Here is a 9,116-nt window from a genome sequence, read left to right on the forward strand (position 1 = left end):
GGGGGGGGGGGGGGGGGAGGGTTGCGCAGCCTCAGGTCTTTTGCCCTGGCCCAGTGCCACACAGCTTCAGGACCCTGCAGATTGCTCATTAAGACTCATTACAGCCCTAACCAGTTTAGCTCAGTGGCTAAAGCATCAGCCTGCAGACTGAAGGGTCCCAGGTTTGATTCCGGTCAAGGCCATGTACCTTGGTTGTGGGCACATCCCCAGTGGGGAGTGTGCAGGAGGCAGCCTGTCGATATTTCTCTCTCATCGATGTTTCTAACTCTCTATCCCTCTCCCTTCCTCCCTGTAGAAAATCAATAAAATATATATATTTTTAAAAAGACTCATTACAGGAACCTGGCCTCCGCTGTGGGCACAACCATCTAGTGTTATGGAATCCCTGCCTCCGCTATGGGCACAGCCATCTTGGCCGTTATGGCATGACAGTCAATTTGCATATTTTCTCTTTAGTAGATAAGATACCTTCTTCCATCTTTTACTTTCAATCTACTTGTGTCTTTTAACATAGAGCGTGTCTTCTGTGGACAAAATATAGTTGGATCATGGCAGTTTACCCATCGTGCCAATCTGTTTTGTTATTAGCATGTTTAATCCTTGTCTGTTTAACGTAATTACCAATAAGATAGGATTTCTGTCTGCCGTTTTTGTATTTGTTTTCTGTGTCTTATGTTTTTTGTCGCTCTATTACCCCAATATTGCCTTCTTCTCTGTTAAATAGTTATCGCCTAGTGTAGCATTTTCATTATCTTGTCAAATCTTTTATTCTAGTTTTTGAGTTATTTTTTTAGTGGTTCCCTTGAAGATCATATTTCAAATCTCAACTGATAATAATAGAGTTAGAATTTGTACCAGCCTAATACAAAATTTTGCTCCTATATAGCTCCACTACCACCCTCTCCTTTGTACGACCATTGTCATACATATTACTTTTTATACATTGTATGCCCATCAACATAGATTTACAATGATTGCCTTATGCAGTTGTCTTTTAACCCTACCAGACCTGAACCTAACTGTCCCCTATACCTGGGCTCCTGAGCATTAAAGAGAAAAAACCAACATGATATAGAAAAACGTTAGTTACATGCAAACAAGTGGTTAGAATAAGATGGAACTTGGAGACAATGTAAGAAAATAGGTCTAGGCAAAGTACCGAAAATTAGGTACAGCGGTATAGCGGCAGATTCGGAAATTACCGAAAAATCGGTACAACTCTTTTCTTGAAGAGTTACAAACAAGAAAATGTCTATTTGAACTGTCTTTTATCTCTACCTATACAATTACCTTTACTGCTGATCTTTACTTCTATTGTGAATTGAAGCTATTGCCTAGTGTCTTTTCATTTCAGCCTGAAGGACTCACTTTCGTATTTTTGTAGGAAGATCTGCTAGTGAGAAATTCTTACCATTTTGTTTATCTGTAAATGTCTGTGTTTCTCCTTTATTTTTGAAAGATAGTTTTTCCAGATATAAACTTCTTGGTTTATAGGCTTTTTCTTCCAGCACTTTGAAGGACTGTCTTCTGAGGATAAATGGCTGTTAATCTTATTGAGGAAACATTGTATGTGATAAATGGTTTATCTCTTGCTCTTTCCAATATTCCCCATCTTTGATTTTCAATAGTTTCAATATGATGTGTCTAGGATAAGTTCTAAGGTAAGTTCTTATTTTACTTAAAGTTCATTGAACTTCTTGGATGTGTAGATTAATATTTTTATCAAACTTGGGAAGTTTGGGGGCATTATTTCTTCAAAGTCTTCCCGTCTCTCTCTCTCTCTCTCTCTCTCTCTCTCTCTCTCTCTCTTCCGTAGGACTCAAATTATACTTATATTAGAATGCTTACTGATGTCCAACAGGTATCTAAGGAACTGTATTTTCTTCATTTTTTTCTTTCTATTCCACAGACTAGATCATCTCAATTGACCTATCCTTAAGTTTGCTGATCCTTTTTTGAGCCAACTCACATCTGCTCTTAAGCTCTTCTAGTGAATTTTTTATTTCACTTATTGTACTTTCAACTCCAGAATTCCTATTTGAATCCTTTACTTTTTTTTTATTTTTTAATCCTCACCCGAGGATGTTTTTCCATTGATTTTTAGAGAGAGTGGAAGAGAGAGAGAAAGACAAATATCGATTGGTTGCCTCCTGCATGAGCCCTGACCAGGGCCTGGGCCGGGAAGGAGACTGCAACCGTGGTACATGCCCTCGACCAGAATCGAACACAGGACCCTTCGGTCTGCAGGCTGATGCTCTAGCCACTGAGCCAAACCGGTTAGGGCTGTTTCTTTTTAAATAATTTCTACCTCTTCGTTGATATTCTCTATCAACAAAGATGGTGAGACATCATGGTCATACTTTTCTTTAGTTCTTTAGACATGGTTTTCGTTAGTTCTTTAAACATATATTAAATAACTAGTTTAAAGTCTTTGTCTACTAAGTCCAACGTCTGGGTTTCTTTGGGGATAGTTCCTACTAATTGCTTTTTCTTTTCCTGTAAATGGACCATAATTTCTTGTTTCTTTGCATGTTTCATAGTTTTTGTAGCTACCTGCATATCTATAATAATAAAAGCATAATATGCTAACTAGACCAGACAACCTTCTGGACGAAGCTGGAGCTGTGAGGGAGCCCAGGTTCCAGGTGCGGGGGGAAGCCGGTGCCGGCAGCTGGGGGAAGGAAGGCCTACTCTTGCATCGGGCCTCTAGTTTTAAATAACGTGACAACTGTGAAACCAGATCCTGGTGCCCTAGGGGTTATTGTTGTTACTGGGTTTTGTTCCTGCTGCACTTTGTTTAGTGGCCGTCCTAAACTAATACTATAAAGTTTGTACTTTTTGTTGTGTGTGGCCACTGAAGTCTCTGCTTGGTAGTGGTCAGCTAATAATTGGCAGAGGTTCCCTTAGACGCCTGGAACCAGTAAGTCTCTCAGTGTTTGCTGCGGGCTTGTGTGTGCATGTTGGGGAAGGCCTTCAATGCGCAGGAGGCAGTTTACAACTCTGCCCTAGCCTTCGCTTTCTGATTGCACAGAGCCTGAAGGTCAGCCGGGACTGAAAACCTGGAGCTTTTCCAGGTCTTTCCTGGGCATGTGCACCGCTTTATCCATGTGAGTGGCCTTTTAGGTTCCCAGGAAGAGGCGAACGTTTTTCAAAGCCTACTGTGGACAGCTCCTTCACCAGCTCTTCCTTTCAAGATGTTTCCTCCGAGTCTTATTTGTCCCCAATGTTATCCCTGCCTTAAGCAACTCCCATGTTATACAATTACCATTGATTTTTTTTCAACAAATACTCTCCCAACAAAAGACTATTCGCATTATGCAAGCTTCCAGTCAGGTTAGATAAACACAACCTTTAAAATGAGGTCTTCTTGCACTGGCTAGTTTGGCTCAGTGGATAGAGTGTTGGCCTGTGGACTGAAGGGTCCTGGGTTCGATTCCAGACAAGGGCACGCACCTCGGTTGCAGGCTCGATCTGGGCTTGTGAGGGAGGCAGCCAGTTGATGTGTCACTCTCACATCAATGTTTCTCTCTCTCTCTGTCTCTCCCTCTCCCTTCCACTATGATCGGAGACGAATTTGTTACGAAATTGAGTGCAATTTCCTTATCTAACGACACTGTCTGCAGAAAATTAGATGACATGTCTGCTAATATTCTTGATCAGGTAATCCAGGAAATTAAATCTGCTCCACTTCCAATAGTTAGTATCCAGCTTGATGAATCTACAGATGTTGCAAACTGTTCACAGTTACTGGTTCACATGAGGTATATTAATGATGGCGACTTTAAAGATGAGTTTCTTTTTTGCAAACCTCTTGAAACGACAACTACTGCACGTGATGTATTTGACACAGTTGGTTCATTTCTGAAAGAGCATAAGATCTCTTGGGAAAAGGTTTGTGGTGTTTGCACAGATGGTGCTCCAGCTATGCTAGGATGTCGATCTGGATTTCAACGTTTGGTACTGAATGAGTCACCAAAAGTCATCGGAACTCACTGTATGATTCATTGGCAAATATTAGCAACGAAGACGCTGCCAAAAAAGTTACAAGAACTAATGAAAAGTGTCATAGTTGTGTCAATTTTGTAAAGGCGAGCACTTTAAACAGTCGACTGTTTTTGCAACTGTGCAACGAGTTGGATGCACCGAACAATGCTCTGCTATTTCACACTGAAGTGAGATGGTTGTCAAGAGGAAAAATTTTAAAATGTGTTTTTGAGCTTCATGATGAATTCAAAACATTTTTTAATCAGAAAGCAAGACCACAGTTCGAAGCACTTTTCGGCAATAAAAGTGAACTGCAGAAAATAGCTTACTTGGTTAACATCTTTGCCATCTTGAATGAGTTAAATTTATCAATGCAAGGACTAAATGCAACATGCCTTGACTTGTCTGAAAAGATCTGATCATTCCAAACGAAACTTCAGCTTTGGCTTTTAAAAATTGGATGAAAATAAAATTTACATGTTGCCTACCTTATCTGCTTTCTTTGAGGAACATGACATTGAACCAGACAAAAGGATTACGATGATAATTTCTGTGAAAGAACACTTGCACATGCTTGCAGACAAAATTTCATCGTACTTTCCAAATCTACCTGACACCCCATTTGCACTTGCCAGAAGCCCATTCACAGTCAAAGTTGAAGATGTTCCTGAGACAGCACAAGAGGAGTTCACTGAACTTATTAACAACGATGCAGCGAGAACTGATTTCTCTACAATGCCAGTTACAAAATTCTGGATCAAGTGTTTGCAGTCATATCCTGCTCTGTCTGAGACTGTGTTGCGCCATCTTCTTCCATTTCCAACAACATATTTTTGTGAAACAGGGTTTTCCAGTTTGTTGGTTATCAAGTCCAAATACAGAAGTAGACTTGTTGTGGAAGACAATCTTCATTGTGCTCTTGCAAAGACTGCCCCGAGAATTTCTGATCTGGTGAGAAAGAAGCAATCTCAACCTTCGCACTGACGTTGGCTTTTTACGCATACTGTCGCAAAGTGTAGCAATGTCGTTTACTGTTGTTATATTAAGACTGTTACCCATGCTGCACCATGCTTCCAGAAAAAATTTCTTTTATTTGTAATTAGAAATAAATATTTCACAATATATAATTACATACTGTTTTTGTGATGAATCATTATGCTTTCATTATGTTCAATTTGTAACAATGAAAATACATCCTGCATATCAGATATCTACATTACGATTCATAACCGTAGCCAAATTACAGTTATGAAGTAGCAAGGAAAACAATTTTATGGTTGGGGGTCACCACAACATAAGGAACTGTATTAAAGGGTCGCGGCATTAGGAAGGTTGAAAACCACTGGTCTAGGGCCTCAGTGGGTGAGGACACTTCCAAGCCTCCTTTGGTAACTGTTCATGCTGGACTCTGTCTCCTGCCCTGCTTCCGCCATTCCTCCCGGACTGTGGGAGGGGGTGAGTCTCAGGCTGGGGAACTCCAGCTCCATCTGGGGCTTTCATGAGGGCATGTGTGCTAGGGATGGGGCCAGAATAAAGAGAAACATCTCTGAGTCTTAAATAAAGGAACCTGAGGGGCCCTTTGTCCAACCCTATGCATTTATTTTATGAATGAACAAATAAAGGACTGGGGGGGGGGGGCACGGTATGGACCAGGGCCAGAGAGCTAGGATTGGAGGTTCTAGGACCCCCAGGCCAGGGCTGTGCCCATTGCACAACCCCACTAAAGGTGATTTGACGACCCTGAGCAGACACCTGTTGATCTGTGGTTATTGAGTGATTTTACCTGTAAGCTGCCCCCTTTGGCAACTGTTCGTACACGCAGACCCACGGAGGAGCCCTAAGACAGAAAATCTACCTCTGTAAGCGGAGTCTTGGAAGAGAGAGATCAAAGAAAGAAGCAGGCCACTCCAATCTGGGAACTAAGAGTTGATTAAGGGAAACTTACATCCGAGGTGTGTTGGGGATTGCAAGACCAAATGATGTGCCAGCCCCTTCGCAGGTGGCAAAGAATTGTAAGGCAGTGGTCGGCAAACTCATTAGTCAACAGAGCCAAATATCAACAGTACAACGATTGAAATTTCTTTTGAGAGCCAAATTTCTTAAACTTAAACTATATAGGTAGGTACATTGTTATCAACTTAATTAGGGTACTCCTAAGGCAGTGATGGCGAACCTTTTGAGCTTGGTGTATCAGCATTTTGAAAAACCCTAACTTAACTCTGGTGCCGTGTCACATATTGAAATTTTTTGATATTTGCCACCATAGTAAAACAAAGATTTATATTTTTGATATTTATTTTATATATTTAAATGCCACTTAACAAAGAAAAATCAACCAAAAAAATGAGTTCACGTGCCACTGCTGACACGCGTGTCATAGGTTCGCCATCGCTGTCCTAAGGCTTAGGAAGAGCCACACTCCAGGGGCCAAAGAGCCGCATGTGGCTCTCGAGCCGCCGTTTGCCAACCACGGGTTTAGGGTAAAGGGGGTACTAGCACCTGAATGCTACCAGGTGCGGGAAATTACTCTACATGCTTGACCAGATCAGGACACTGACCTGTTTCAGGAACCAGCACATTGCAGGAAGCAAGGGAGGGGGTGCTGATTTATGTCAAAATGAAGATCAATTACAGTCAGCCAATCTCTAAGGGGGATCTCGGCCCTAAATTCTGGCCGTCCCCACCTCACTCTGCCCTGGCCCCACCCTACAATAATAAATTGCACCTCATCTGTTAATTTCCCATGCCTGGAGAAGCTCATGTCAACTCATCATGTGATGATACTCAATTTGTACAATAAATTATGAACTCAAAAGAAAAAAAAGAATATAATAGCAAGAGGTAACTTTCTTGAAAGGTCTGATGATGGATGTTTTAAATAGATATCCCACCCACAAGCCAGGTCATCCTGATGCCCCCTCCTTCCCTCCTCCACCCTTTAGTATCATTTGTCTACCCTTCTCTGCACAGATCTGTATCGTTTGTCTACCTTTCTCTGCACAGATCTGTATGTTTGCCCTCTGCTCCCTGCAGTCTGTATGTCATTCTCTACACACGTCTGTCTGTCCACACACGTCTGTCTGGCTCACTGGCCTCCCGCATCTCTTGGCCTCCCCAAAACGCCCTGTGGGTGGTTGAGGCCAGGGAGGCGCATAGCCACTTGGGGAGCTTGGGGCGGGGGGGAGTAGTGGGGGAGTAGGGGGCGGAGAGAGGAAGGGGAGAGGCGGCCTTCGGGCGAGATTGCGGCAAGACTGGGCCAAACAGTGAAGCCCACGCGGCCTCCAGTGGGGAACACCACCAGCAAATGGTCCACTCTGTCTGGCCCCGCCTCTCTCCCGCCTGCCCCGCCCCTGCACGCCGAGCTGGCCTCAGGAGCCCTGTGCCCAGCAACGCCACAGCGCAGAAGCCTCTGCGCGCGGGAACCAGAGCAGGAAGGAGCCCGAGCGGGATTCCGAGCTGAAGCCCGCGCACACACGGAGCAAAGGAAGGAGCCGAGCGAGTAAGGAGCCTGGGGCGGCACTGCGGAGAGGGATCCCGGTCCCCTCCTCCCTCCCCCGTGTTCTGCGTGTTCTGCCGCAGCCCCGCGCCCCGACAAACACCTGGGGTAGTTCAGCGCTAGGAGGGCGGGCACCAGGTCTAAGCGGAGCCCAAGCGCGCCCCGAACGCGATCCCAGAGGATCCCAGACTCCTGGCGGGTGCCCCCGTGCACCCGGACCCGCGCGAGTCCACGCTGGTCCTGAGCGCGCCATCGGGCCGCGGGGAAAGGGTCTGCCTGATTCTTGCCGAGTCCCAGGCGGGCATCCACCCCACGTTAGGGACATAATAGAGTCTCCCTGGCCCCTTGCGGTTGGTTTGGAGGATCCGTTAACATCCTACCCAAGAAGGGGGAAGTAGGGTGTACTTGGGGTCAGGCTGAAAGAGAAAGGGGGTCTGGGCTTGGTGTGGAGTTGGAAGCTAGAACCCACTCCCCACCCTTGAGCCAGGAAGTTTAACCCTCCGACGACGTGCGGGTCACCCAGGCCATGGCCCCGCCTCTGTGCCTGCTCCCTCCGCCGGTGTATTTCGTATTTCGGTATGAAGGGTGGGAGAGGGGGCGTCAGCGCGCACCTTCTCCCACTCTGGCTGCGCAGCGCCAAACCACTGAGCTGCTCCCCCACCGCCCTCAGGAGCTGAGTAATGACCACCCCTCCCCCAAGAAGGGGGAACTAGGGTGCAGCACTTGGGGTAAGGCTGGAAGAGAAACGGGGGTCTGGGCTTTGTGTGGAGTTGGAAGCTAGAACCCACTCCCCACCCTTGAGCCAGGAAGTTTAACCCTCCGACGACGTGCGGGTCACTCCCCACCCGGGGGTAAGGGGCAGAGAGGTAACGCTCTGCTCTCGGCCTCGGGAGGGGAGACAGTCACAGCTGGAAGGCTTCTGGAACTGGACTCTATCATGTGATTCTGGGCAGGAGATTTATTTACCTGTCGAGCCTGAGTTGCCTCTGGAAAATGGGAACAATACTACCACCTCCCAGTATAGTTATGAGAACTAAAGGAATATATAGATTTCCCCGCGACCTAATGACAGCCCTCTGAGTTAGGTAGTATAACTGTCCCCATTTTATAGATACGGATACTGAGCTTAGAAAGGTTACGGGCGATCTGACTTTGCGGCTATATTTAAAGCAGCCCTGGCTGGTTTGGCTCAGTGGGTAGAACATTGGCCGGCAGACTGAAGGGTCCCGGGGTTCGATTCCAGTCCAGGGCGCATGCCTGGGTTTCGGGCTCATCCCCAGTAGAGGGCGTGCTGGAGGCAGCCAATCTATGGTTCTCTCTCATCATTGATGTTTCTATCTCTCCCCTCTCCCTTCCTCTCTGAAATCAATAAAAATATATATATATATATACTTTTTTTTAAAAGAGCTCTGATTTAAAAATATATATATTTAAAACCACTCTGACTCATAATTGAAGAGTTTGTCCATATCTTAGATGATATGTAGTTAATTATATGACTGCATCGGCACCATTGACGAGGCGCCTTCCTCAGCTTTTGCCTTGCAGTGAGCTTTCCTCCCCCCCAACCCCCCAATACAAACCCAGGCTGTCGCTGCAGGCACACGCCGCACGGGCGGGGTCGGGGGGGCGCGAG

Source organism: Myotis lucifugus, unplaced genomic scaffold (assembly GCF_000147115.1).
Source record: "Myotis lucifugus unplaced genomic scaffold, Myoluc2.0 scaffold_2006, whole genome shotgun sequence".
Lineage (NCBI taxonomy): Eukaryota > Metazoa > Chordata > Mammalia > Chiroptera > Vespertilionidae > Myotis > Myotis lucifugus.